The sequence below is a fragment of the Arachis stenosperma genome, chromosome 8, assembly GCF_014773155.1.
Source record: "Arachis stenosperma cultivar V10309 chromosome 8, arast.V10309.gnm1.PFL2, whole genome shotgun sequence".
NCBI lineage: Eukaryota > Viridiplantae > Streptophyta > Magnoliopsida > Fabales > Fabaceae > Arachis > Arachis stenosperma.
In genome coordinates, this window is record NC_080384.1 from 39348532 (window position 1) to 39363290 (window position 14759).

The following is a 14759-nucleotide window of genomic DNA, read 5'->3' on the forward strand; positions in this document are numbered from 1 at the left end:
TTATTTTACAAAAAATTCAAAGTTAAAACCATTTGATATTTTGTATTTAATATAATCAAAAGTAGATATACTATTTTAAAAAACATGTTTGTATTAAAAAAATATGTATTTAATATAAATCCAAATTAAAATATTTTCTTTTAATACATATTTTTTAATACAAACATATATTTTTTTATATAGAACATCTTTTAATTATATTAAATATAAAAATATCAAATAGTTTTAACCTTGAATTTCTTGTAAAATAATTTCTAATAATTTATTATTATTATTATTATTATTATTATTATTATTATTAATATTATTATTAATAAGTGACTATATATATATATATATATATATATATATATATATATATATATATATATATAAGAATTTAATGAATAAATTTATCATTATTTTTATCCAAAGAATACAAAAAATATAGTACAATATTAGGGCAAAACACTAAAATAAGCCAATGGGAAGAAATTTTTACGTAAATCCGCCAAACCAAAATTTAGTTCATGAATCAACCAATGCATGTTTATATGTAGTTCGAATCAATTAGATTCGAACTCAATCTACACATAATTCGAATCATATTGATTCGAATTATACACAAAACTCACACACACTAATTCGAATCAACTTGATTCGAATTACACACATAAAATAATTCGAATCAAGTTGATTCGAATTACACCCTGATTTATTAAAAAAATTAATAATTTATTAAAAAATTTATTAAAAAATAATAATTTAAAATTAAAAAATATATATTTTATTTCATGCATTAAAAAAAATCTAACAAAATATTTAATTACGAGACTTTTTTTAAATATTAATGAGCTATCAATTCAAATTTCATAAAATACTCTTTTGTCCATTTTTAATAGCTCATGAATATTTTTTAATAAATTTTTTTAAATTATATGGTGAGATATTATATGATTCGAATTACGCATGAGAAGTTCAATCACTCTGATTCGAATTATACGGTGAGCAATTCGAATTCTATACAATATTCTTCTGCCCATTCTTGATAGCTCATGAATATTTTTTAATAAATTTATTTTAATTATATAAACCACAAAAAAATAATGCAAAATAATTTAAAAAATGACTTAAAAAATATTAGGAATACTATAAAAATTTGTAATGTTCTAATGATTTAGGTAAATACATGCATGTACACAAATTTTAAATAAAATACTCTAGATAGTCAATAATAATTTAAAAATTAAAGAAAATATTTTATTCCATCCAAAATAATTAAAAAATATATTTTATTCTATACAAAATAATTTTAAAAAATGGCTTAAAAATGTTACGAGTACTATAAAAGTTTGTAATATTCTAGTGATTTAGGTAAATACATGATAAAAATATATTTTCTTTAATTTCTAAATTATTAATGTCCTAAGTCATTGCAAATTTTTATAGTACTCCTAACATCTTTTAAGCCATTTTTAAATTATTTTGCATAGAATAAAATATTTTTTGTGGTATAATTAAAATAAATTTATTAAAAAGTATTCATGAGCTATCAAGAATGGACAGAAGAGTGTTGTATAGAATTCGAATTGCTCACCATATAATTCGAATCAGAGTGATTAAACTTTCCATGCGTAATTCGAATCATGTAATATCTCACCATATAATTTAAAAAAATTTATTAAAAAATATTCATGAGCTATTAAAAATGGACAAAAGAGTATTGTATGGAATTTGAATTGATAGCTCATTAATATTTAAAAAAGTCTCGTAATTAAATATTTTGTTAGATTTTTTAATACATGAAATAAAATATATTTTTTTAATTTTAAATTATTATTTTTTAATAAATTTTTTAATAAATTATTAATTTTTTTAATAAATCAGGGTGTAATTCGAATCAACTTGATTCGAATTATTGTATGTGTGTAATTCGAATCAAGTTGATTCGAATTAGTGTGTGTGTGTGAGTTTTGTGTATAATTCGAAGCAATATGATTCGAATTATGTGTAGATTGAGTTCGAATCTAATTGATTCGAACTACATATAAACATGCATTGGTTGATTCATGAACTAAATTTTGGTTTGGCGGATTTACGTAAAAATTTCTTCCCCTTGGCTTATTTTAGTGTTTTGCCCACAATATTATTGTGTAATTAATAATAATAATAATATTATTTTATTTTATTTTTAGACGGAGGACTATTATGTCTAACAGAGAGAAACGTTGGAGATTGATTTGTACATTAGTTTTTTTGGAGACTAAAATGTCCGTTTTTAAAATTTTTAGAGACTGATATGAGTAATTACTCTGCCTGAAAATGAACTGGAGACTGATTTGTCTACCGGAGTAAAACCTTGGAGATTGATCTGTGTATTAATTTTTCTTAGGGACTAGAATGTTCAATTCTAAAATTTTTTGCGACTGAGTTGGGTAATTACTCAAATATCAAATTATTAAATATATACTATAAAAAAAGGGTTTTAAAGAGATTATATGCAGTTTCTCGAGCATATATATTTTAGTGTTAAAAATAAGAGAGTTTTTGCTAATGTTGATTTAAAAGTTAGAAAAAAATAAAAAAATATTGGTCACCTTAAATTTATTTTTATTATTAAAATTTGATATTTTTTGTTAAGTGAAATGACCAAAAATATTTTTAAAAAATAAATATAGAGATCGATTTTTTTTATGTGTATATTTTTCAAATAGTTATCGGAATATCTTTATAAAATTTCATATCAAATGCACAAGCAACTAGATAATCAAATACAAAAATTATTTGTTATTTATAAAAAAAAGTAATTTTTTTATTATTTTTGTAACATTTAAAGGCATTTTAAGAATATTTTATAATTAAATTTTTTTTAGATATTTCTGTTAATAAATTTATAATTCGAGAGCATTCTTGTAGTTAACTTTTTTTATTTTTACAAGTGTAATAATTAGTACCATGTACGAAGACTATTTTTTACTCAATATTATTATATACTTTAGAATAAAATAACATATAGGCCAATTAATTTGTCGAACACAATGGTTATGCTCGTATACTACTCGATAAAAGAGACGTTTTTAGTTTTTTTCTTTTTTTTAGCAATATAAAATGTTAGTTTTTATGATTTTTTTTTGGAAACTAGTTTTTATGAACTTTGAACCTCTATCTTTATGATCTTTTCACGCTCCTTGTAATAGCCCGTAGGAAGTATGTATTAAAATAATTAAAATACTTTTGTGACAAAAGAAAGGAAAAAGAAACAAAACAGGGAGAAACAACCTTAAAGAAGGGAGGCTGGAAGTCCCTAAGAAGGATGGTACAAAGATTATTCATGGTTCTAACCATTCAACATGTTGTTTTGCACTAGCTTCACTTTAACAACCTAATTCCAATGCATAATAATCTCATGAATTCTATTCACTATATATATATCATTGTCTACACTAGTGCGAGCAGGGCTTTACTTCTTGGACTGCAACACAAACATTTAGATTATTATTTGTTTTACAAGTCACTTGTCCAAAACCACACTTCTAAACTAAAATAAGCCTTTTCCAATGCGAAAAAAACTCGTGATGCTCGTGATGCAAAACAAAAGCATATGCAAGAATCCATGTACAACATTTCGTCTGACGTAGAAACTCACATGCTTGTCTTCGTATAAAATTAACAGTTAAAAGTTATTAGATGATTATTTAGTCAAATTTCTCAAATCATCTAATAATTATTTAGTCACATGCATGTGATCGTCGAGTCTTCACCTTCGTCTAATTTCCACTAGCATCTTGAATAATACACCTAAAATAAGAAGATTGATCAACAATAAAAATATTAGTGTCACGGTTTAATTACCTTAACTAAATGAACAGAAGTGGGCAACCAATCATTCAATAAAAAGGAAGATATAATAGTTACATGAAAAGAGTAGACTCAATCTAATTTTTTAGCAGTATTTCGACTAAGTGCATGTTTGGACGCCATTATTTTGTTAAAAAAAGATCTTTTTTCAATAAAAAAAGATCTTTTTTTATTTTTTAACGTGTTTGGCAAATTTCTAGTAGTAAAAATAAAAGCACTAGTAAAATCAAAAAAATATCTTTTTTGAGAAGCTGTAATTTACATCTTTTTTTAAAAGATCTTTTTTCCTTAAAAAAAGATATTTTTTATGTAATAAATAAACAAAAAAAGTACTTTTATATTGTTACACCCAAACATAATTGATAGATAAAAAGACCTTTTTACATGAGATATCCAAACATAAAATTACTTTTACTTCTCTATAAGATCTTTTAAAAAAAGATAACTCGAAAAAAGATCTTTTCTAGAAGCTCACCCAAACAAGCCCTAAGAATCATTACCTTTTTGAAAGATCACGGAACACTTGGATTGAAAATGTCGTTATTGCAGTCTCTTCACACCCACTAACTATTGACAGATTTGGTTTCCAACGTACAAATTAAAAACCTTTAATTGCTTCATGATTAAAATATTACTTCAATCTAAAATAAATAATAAGCGCATGTATATATAGCAAAAGTAAATAAATATCGAAGATCAACTGTAGCACTAAGTGTTTGTTTGGATTAGATTCTTTGAACGAAGAAAATACTTTTAAAAAAAATTATTAAATTTTAAATATGTTCAAATACATTTTTTTAAAAATATTTTTATTAAAAAAACAATTTTTTTAAACCAAAAATAGTTTATTTTTTAATAAAGTAGAAACAAAAGAAATTTTCAATCTTTAAATTAAAAAAAAAAATTTTCTAAATGCAAAATAATTTTTTTAAATAAAAAAATTAATATTTTTATTTTAAAAACCAATTTAAATTGACTCTAAATATTTAAGAGAAATAATATTGACTAATATTTTTTTATATTTGCATTTTCATATGAGTCAATATTAGTCAACTTTTCATTTCTCTAACTAAAATATTGACCAATAAGATTTTTCCAAATGCAACAACATAATCTTATCCTATATCATTATATTTTTCGTCCTGCATATATAACACTTTGGCATAATGAGAATCATGAGAAAAATCCTAATTAATAATTAGCAAGTAAATTAAAAGAAACATAAGAAAACTACAAAATTTAGAATAAAAGGCTGTCCTCCTCCAATCCGTCAACAACTACTGATTCTTCCACTGAAAGAATTTCTTCGCATGGAGTTAAAAGTTGAAGACAAATGGGTAGGCATAGAACAAGAAGATGACATAGACAACAAATTAGTATCACTCCTTTGAACAAGGGACCCCTGCTTAAGCATCTTCCTCCTATATTGCATTAACCCAATTAACTGGTTGTAATCTCCACTCTTATTACGCCCATATTGACAATTATTAATTTCTGGCCTTCTTCTTGCAGGACGCACCACATAGAACCAAATTGAAGTGTAAAATATAGCCAAAGTTTTACCCCACATGACCAAGAACAAAAGACTGACCAAAAGCATGTATGTAGCTGTGTAAGCATCATAGGAGCAACCTTCCCTCTTATAATTGATATAAATTTGGCCCTGTTTTGGGGTCCTAGGATGATTTTGTGAGAAGGGTGTTCTAGGTCCATTAATACTTTGTGGCGAAAAGGGGGTCCTATTTGAAACACTTTGTGGCGAGAAGGGTGATTTGGGTGAGGTTGTATGATGATGAGGGGAAAATATTGAACCAAGACGAGAGGAAAATGAACTTGTTGAGCTTATAGAAGCCGAGGTGGTTAATAGAGGGGAGGAATTGTTGGAAGGATTTGATGGTAATGAGGTGGTTCGGAGATTATGCAAACGCATGTTTTTTATTGTGAGTGTTGGGGTTAAGACTTTACTGTTATTGTTATCTTGGATGGGGCTAAAGGAGTTCAGGCTGGGGCTGGAGCTGCTGCTAGTGCTAATGCTGCTGCTGCTGCTGCTGTTATCGTTGCTGCTCATGTTGCTCAGGCTGCTCATGCTGCTCATGCTGCTGCTGCTGCTATTTGATCTTAATTTTCTTTCCTTCCTTTCTTTTCTTTTGTTAGAAAGTGTTCTTACCTGTTAAAACCATCATTATTGGGGACAAAATGTTACATTTTTCTAATAATATAGTTTGAAAAAAAATATAAAAAAATAAAATTTTTTTAATAACTTTTTTATATTTAGTGAGTGAATTAAATTCTTAAATGAAATTAAAAAAAACCATTAATCAGTAAAATAAAAAAATCTTTAGTTACAGAATTAGATTAATTATACGTCTATCATATTTGCATATTCTGAAATAAATATACAAAAATATTGTTTATACATTAAAATTAATAATGATGCGTAGAGAAATTAATATATATTAGGATGCGTAGAGAAAAAAAAAACAAAAACAAAAACAAACCAATGATGTTTCTTTAATGGCCTTTCTGAGGGCCTGCCACTTGCTCTTTCTCCGGCGAGTCTCTCCTCCGGGAGACAGCAGCATGTCGTCGTCATCGAGGGTGGCAGTGGGCTTGAAACACGTTAGCAACCTGCTCCTTCTGCTCGTACTGCTCATGTCGCTGCTATTGCTGCTGTTGCTGCTGCTATTGCTATTGCTCCTTTGCATGCCATGATTATTTATGAATTCCATGGAGTCCATCAATATATCTCACAAAACGAATTAAGAAATAGGCCTAATTACTTTGAAGGAAATGGAAGATGAAAATATGAAGAGAAGTAGAATAATTCTTATGTTGTTGATGCTGAATTGCCTATGAAGAAAAAGAAAAATAAGAACGTTGTTAATTTGTTATTGTTATAGATAATTATATATATACTGTTGGAGAAAGCGGTTAATTAAACAACTATTAAAGGAGAAAAATAGAGAAGCGTGGTGGCGTTTGAGATTCCATGGGTTCTGTTAGTTATTACAGTTATTTGATTTGATGTCGCTACAACGAAGAAGTGCTTGGCATCTAATAAAATCTTTTAATTAAAGTAATATTAAGTAGTTATTATGGATAAGACGTAGGTTTAATGTCTTTAAATAAATTACGAGATGTAAGTCATGTAACTGAAGAAATAAAATTAAGAGTCAAATTGAATGAAATAAAGTGTAACATTAACAAATTAAAAATTACTCTATTATTATCATATCAAATCCGTTAACAACTAACGCTTATTTTAACGCCACATCATGTTGTGGTTTAAAAATGAGAAAGCCAGGATAATTGTTGTGGAAGTGACCACGAGTTATTAGTTGGAATGTAAATATAATAATGATTATTTGATTAGTTCAGGGTGGATGTTCTATTTTATTCTATTTATCGTCTACCCAGCGAGTTGCTGTTTACAGAGCAGTTAACATCAACTTTTTGTTATAATAATTAAATAATAATAATTTTGTAAGAGTTTAATTTTGATAAATAGTCCGTTTAAAACGTTTTATTATATATACAGTATATTTGTTTTTTATGATCATTTACACAATTAATGTAAAATATAAGTATTTTTATTGATATAATATTACATAATTGAATATATGTGTAAAATTATTTTATATTAATAATACATTAAAATTAAATATATTTTTTAATATTTTGTTATTTATTAGACTTATTTTTAAACAAAATAAATTAACCATAACCTACGCCACAGGATTTTCTTATTGTATATGCACAAATTTATAACTCATTTTCTGACTTAACAAAATCAAAAAATAACTTGTTAACTTTAAATTAAGTCACAAAATAATTTCTGAAGTTATATTTAAGTCTCAAAATGATATTTTAAGTTAATAGTTACTTAATTTTGTCTTTAAAGCTATACTTCAGGACTCATAGTTGTCCATAAAATATTTTCTGTTCATTGCTTGCCATTGAAAAATTGAGCTGTACTGATTCTTTACCCGCTAACACTTTAATGACTAGTTGATATGGCAAAAGATTTTTTTTTTTTTTGCAATTTGGTCCCTTTCCTCCTAATTAAAACCTAATCTCCGAATTGTTCTACTCTTTTCATATAATCATAAAACAACTTTAATTCCCCTTTTATTAACAAGTTTAATTCCACGTAGGCCACACGCTGCCGTATTGAAATCGCATTCCTCAAGGTGGTGTCTTCCTTCGCGATCACCGAATTGAGGTCGTCGCAAATTGAATTAAATGTTGTTTTTCCCATTCTGAATGCTTTTCTAAACTCTTCTTTGGAAAATTCAGGCTTCTTGCATTCGTCCTATTAGGCTCCCGAATGGTTCTTCACCCACAGCCGCCGCGATAGAGCTACGGCGTGGCATGTGACTTTTTTTTTCCTTACTTCATGGGATTCTTCTTCGTTGCGGGAGTAGAAGTTGTCGTGGTTGGAATGGTGGCAGAGTATTGCGGTGGAGTTGTGATGTTCTTGCACGTCGAGGACTACGAACGAAGTAAAGATACCGCCATTAAATTTCTTCGTCTTATTGTTATTCCTATTCTTCTCCTTCTTGTTGTTATTTGCGTCACAATCTTCTTCTTCTTAGGCGGCGTTGATGTGGCGACATTTTCTGGCGGTGGGTTAGCAGTCGTGGTAGTTCATTTGAAGGAGTGTGGAATGGAGGAATGTTAAGAGGAATTGTGGGTCTCTAAAAGTTGAGATTTTCATATAATGCAATGAAATAGAAGTGTGAAGTGTTGGTGTTGGTGTCTAAGAGAACCAAATTGCAAAAATAGGGTTTCTTTCGCTATATCAGCTAGTCATTACAGTGTATGTCAACATGGGAAGAATTAGTCCAGCTCAACTTTTTGATGGCAACGATGGACAGAAAATGTCTTAAGGACTATTATGAGTCTCGGAGTACAACTTCGAGGACAAAATTAGATAACTATTAATTTGGAGGACCATTTTAAGACTCGAGTATAACTTCATGAATCCCTTTGAGGCTTATAACTCGTTAACTTTTTGGTAAGAAAATTGATTTTATATTAGACGAGTGAATAATAAGTATTAATATGTCTATTAATTTATTCAATCCTATTACACATACAAACTTTTTTGGCAAACAAGTCCAAACAAGTTAATCCTAATCCAACAAAACCCACTTACATAACACACTCGTGAAATCACGCCGTTCTTTTTTGTGTTCGTGAAATCACGCCGTTCTTTTTTGTGTTTCTTCTTCCTTTTATTCTTCTTCGCGTTTCTCCTCTAATATTTGTATCCCGCGTTCCTCCTCCTCCTCCTTTTTTTCCCATTCTTCTTTGTATTCCTCCTCCTTTTTCTTACGTTCATTCTTCTTCTTCTTTGTGTCTTCGTCATTCTTTTTATTTCTTCTTCTTCTTCTTCTTCTTCTTCTTCTTCGTGTTTCTCCTCCAATGTTTGTATCCCGCATTCCTCCTCCTCCTTTTTCTTCTCCTTTTTCTTTGTGTTTCTCCTATTTTTTCTTACGTTCATTTTTCTTCTTCTTCGCGTCTTCGTCGTTCTTTTTATTGTTGATGTTGTTACTGCATTTTTTCTCTCATTCCCTTTCTATTAATTTTGTAACATTATGTATTTTTTTGTTTGATTTTTCTCCCAAAAAGAATTATGAGAAAATGAAATAAGAAAATAAAGAAGAAGAAGAAGAAGAATAAGAAGATGAGGAGGAGGAAGAAAAAGAGTTTTGAATTATGCGAAACTTATCAGAATAAAAATATACCGAAATTTCTCAATAATAACACATAAATTTCTTAGTTTTTTACACCGAAATTTTGCTACAAATGCACAAAAATATTTTCTTTAATACATTTTTTCTTCTTCTTTTTCTTATTTCTTTTAGTTGAATGAATGTAGGTTCATCATCTTCCAAGTAATTTTGCAGCATTATGTATATTTTCTTCTTTTTTATTAGATTTTTTGTTTTTATTATTGTTAAAAGAGTAAAACAATGTGAGCTCAAAAAGACATGCATAAAATGATACCATAAGCACTAGAACAAAATTTTATGGTTTGTTACAAAAAATCGATGAACAAAATTCCTGAAAAATTGATAAAAACAGTTGTAAATCACTCAAATATGTACAAAATAACATCAGAAGCATAATAACAATATTCTGTTGTCTAGTTACAACATTGATGGTTTCAGTGGCTAAGAGAAGGGGGGTTGAATCTTAGCCCCTTTTTGCTTGAATACACTTGCTGGACTTAGATGAGACTTTTCTGTTTTTATCTCGTTCCTATCCACGAGACATTTTCATTTTGTCTCGTCACTTGGCACGAGACATTTTTGGATTTTGCTCCTGAACAGTAGAAACAGAAATGAAGTAGGAGAGAAAGAAGATTACACCCAGATATATCCTGGTTCAGCTGCTAAGTGCAATGCAGCCTACATCCAGTCTCCATCACAACAATGATGAAATTTCACTATAATCAACTTGATTACAAACTGTAAAGTGCTAACCCAACTTACAAGGGGATTTCCACATAATCATGAAACACAACATAGATGAACAAAAGAACTCTAAGACATCTATGGCTTTTTCTTTTAATTTTGCACTCTCTGCCTTTTTCCGCTCTATGGCTTTTTCATACGAACTTCACTGTTTGCCTTTTTCCATGAGACTCAAGACATGACAAAATTAAACAGAAAAATTACAAAACAGAATACATTGAAAGAGAAGAAAAACTACTAGCTTAGGTAGCTCTGAGACTTCTGTGCCTTGCACTCTCAAATCTTACTCCTTGCTCCAAACAGTGGCTGTTCTCTCTTTTTAAAGAAGAGGGAAGCCTCCACACTTGAAGCCAACACCCAAACCAACTTCTTCCTCCTTCAAGAAACAGAACCGGTTCGGCCACATAGAGAGAGAAGAGATAACCTTGCAAAATCCAACATGCAATTACCTCTGGTTCTTTCTTGATCATCACTCTTCATCAATCCGAGCGCTCCATCCTTGGCTTCCCTCCAAGATGGATTTCTGGCCCTTGATGCTTCATGATGATGATGACTTCATCTGCTTCAATCTCTGCCTCAACCATCACTTCGCCACTCTAGCTACTTCCTGTGGTGGTTGAGCAGAATCAAAGACAAGCCATGCTTCAAGAATCCCCCTTGCTGGCCGAATCTTCTTCTTCTTTTTGAGTAAGAGGAGCTCAAGATTACCTCACAAAATCTAACCATATTTGGTGAAAATCTCAGCTACTATATACTTTTATTTTTCTTTTTTGTGCCATCATTGTGATGGTCCTGTAGAGTGTTCTTCCTCCACCTCGGTAGCTCCATTTTGCTTTCATGGTTTTTCTGGTTAATGACCGAAGAAGAGAAAGAGATGGATGAGAGAGAGGAAAGAGAAATTATGAATAGTGGTTAATGAACCAAAAGATAAAGAATAAAAGTGAATTAATTTCCCTTTCTCTTTGCTGACAAGCGTGTAGCTTTGGTGCTTGCAATCAAATCAATTTGTCAATTTCTCTCTCATAGTTCCTATGCAATAAATGATAGTTTAGTGTAATTTGAAATCCAACACATGTTTAAACTTTTGGATCCGTTGAAAGCAATCTTGCTTTCCTCTTCTTTGTTTTCGGATCATGCATGAGGAACTAGTATCACATATAAAATTGGGCTTAGTTACAACAATCATTTAATTTGGCCCAATTTTCTCTTGATTTCAGACCAATCTTCAATGGTCTAGTAACAAGTATTTAAGTTGGGCTTGTTTTATAAAAATTAACCCAAATACCGAAACAAATATTCAGCCATAGGATCAACTTAATTTTTATATTAATGCTGAATAAATTCACACTTGGGCTTGCATCCTATTTAATTTTCGGCCCAAATTAAAAACCTGCATCACAAAATTATTAATTAACATATGTTAAATGAAAATCAAATTAATAATTTTGTAATTAATTATTTTAATAATGTTTGTTCATCATCAAAATTAAATTAGAGTTTTCCAAACTCATCAATCTCCCCCTTGATGACAAACATTATTAAAATTGAAATGGAAAGAAATTTAGAGATTGAGTAAAGAATACTTCCTTTGAATTTGAATTTCTCCCCCTTTCTAAATGTCACATGGCTCCCCCTTAATGTATGCTTATTTTACCAAGGGAAGCACTAACTTGTAACAATTTTGAAATCAAGCTTGAAGTAACAATGTTATTCAACATATTAATTTTGAAATGTTGAATGCTTGATTTATGAGCAGAATTGAATGATATACAAAACTCATTTGTTATCAATAATTTGATTTTCTGTTCAAACTCACAAAAAAAACAATCAACCAAAATATTTTTGAAAAATAAATTGCTGTTCAATCTGTTTTAAAAACATTTTCCAATCAACAAATCAGAGCAAAGTAATTATGGTAAGGAAAATATTTCTAATCAAGCTTGATCCTTTCAAACCATAACAATTTCCAAATCACAGTTTAAAGGAACTGCCAAAGAAAATTCAGCAATCATTTTATCAAGGTAAGTAAATTATATCATCAACACAGTAAACATTTTACCAAGATAAAATTAAAGCATCAAGTATCAACTCCAAACAGCAAGCATCAATCCAAAATAGCAAGCATCAATCAGATGCATTATTAACATCAAACACATAATTATAACAAAATATTGAAACTTAAAACGAGGGAGATCATAAATCCTTCCAAACAAGGATTTCATCCCTATTTTGTTAATTTCACTTTTCAGCACTTTCTTTCTCAATTTCAATTTTTAGCACCATTTCTCCCCCTTTTGGCATCAAGGGGCACTGCAAAATAAATGAAAACACATACAAAAGGCAGAATATTTGTTTTTCACCAAAACATAATGGTCTAATCAGCACACATGCATTTGAGCACATGACAATCAAAGCTGAACTCGAAATTAATCTACTAACACAAAGTGCTCAAAACAGAACCAGATCAAAGCATAAAACAGAGCAAAGCAGGTATGCAAAATAGTGCAATAATCAATGAAACATAACAGTTTCAATTCAGCCATTTTTTTTAATCAAGGAGGGACCCTGCAAAAAATGAAGAAAAAGTAATGCAGTCCATACTAATTCAGGACAAGTGAAAATGGTTCCTAGAATCAAGGAATAAGGGAAGAATAATGATTTGATTTGACAACTTCCCAAAAGTATAATTTAAAAAAAATGAGGAACGGGTCAGATTGAGGTCAAAGAGATTTGGTGGGGCCCAAAATAATTAACTTCAGTTCAGTCTCCCCCTATATGATGGCCCGTTCAACACATCCTGAAATTTGTCTCTTACTTTCCTACGAGACAAAACCAAACAGAATCAAAAGGATTCACAAATTATCAACAAAACTTAAATCAAACATTTCCAAGCTTTTTCTTAGTGAACAAAATCTGTCTTCACAGAAGGGTTTTGTAAAAATGTCAGCAAGTTGGTCTAGTACCCTTTTGCACATGTTCTCTAATAAAATGATATTTGATTTCAATGTGCTTTGTTCTTGAGTGCAAAACAGGATTTTTTGAAATATTTATTGCATTCATGTTATCACAAAATAGTGGTATACTATTGATCTTTAATTTGTAATCTTCCAACTGCGTTTTTAACCATACTAATTGTGAACAACAAGCAGATACGGATATGTATTCAGCTTCAGCTGTGGATAAAGCAACTATGACTTGTTTCTTGCTTGACCACATGTTGAGTGAGCTTCCAAGGAAACAACACATGCCGGAGGTGCTTCTTCTATCCACTCTATCACCCGCATAATCTGCATCACAAAACCCTACTGCACAAAAATCATCAGATTTTGGATACCACAAGCCATAATCACATGTTCCCTTAATATATCTAATGATGCGTTTAACAGCCGATAGATGGGATTCTTTTGGGTGAGATTGAAATCTTCAACATACACCCACACTTTGAACAATATCCGGTTTAGATGAGGTAAGATACATTAATGAACCAATCATTCCCCTATACCGTGTTTCATCCACATCTTTGCCATCATCATCTTTTTCAAATTTATTGTTTGGATGCATTGGTGTTCCCATTGGTTTAGAATTTTCTAGGCCAAACTTTTTGATAAGTTCTTTTGCATACTTTCCTTGGTGAATAAAAGTACCACTAGGAGTTTGTTTAATTTGGAGGCCAAGAAAGAAAGTTAGCTCTCCCATTAAACTCATTTCAAACTCACTAGTCATGAGTTTTCCAAACTCTTCACACAAGGACTCATTGGCCGATCCAAACACAATATCATCCACATAAACTTGAACAAGAAGAATATCATCATTAGATGCTTTAATAAATAAAGTAGTGTCCGTGGTACCCCTTTGAAATTGATTTTCTAATAGAAAGGCACTAAGCCTTTCATACCAAGCTTTTGGAGCTTGCCTAAGGCCATAAAGGGCCTTTGAGAGTTTAAAAACATGATTTGAAAAATCTTTATGTTCAAAACCGGGGGGTTGAGTCACATACATTTCTCTATCAATAAAGTCATTAAGGAAAGCACATTTGACATCCATTTGAAACCTTTATGGGCAGCATAGGTAAGAAGCAACCTAATTACTTCCATTCTAGCTACCGGAGCAAAAGACTCATCAAAATCTATTCCCTCTTCTTGATCGTAACCTTGGGCCACTAATCTAGCCTTGTTACGAACAACTTGTCCATCCTCACCAAGTTTATTTTTGAATACCCACTTAGTACCCGTTACTTTCTTACCATCCGGATGAGGTACTAATGTCCAAACCTCATTCTTGTCAAATTAAGCAAGCTCCTCTTGCATGGCCTTGACCCATGATGGATCTTCAAGAGCTTGTTTGACATTGTTGGGCTCCATTTGTGACAAGAGAGCAAAGTTGCTAGGTTCAATTTGCCTTTTGGTGGATGATCTTGTTGTTATACCTTGAGAGGGATCA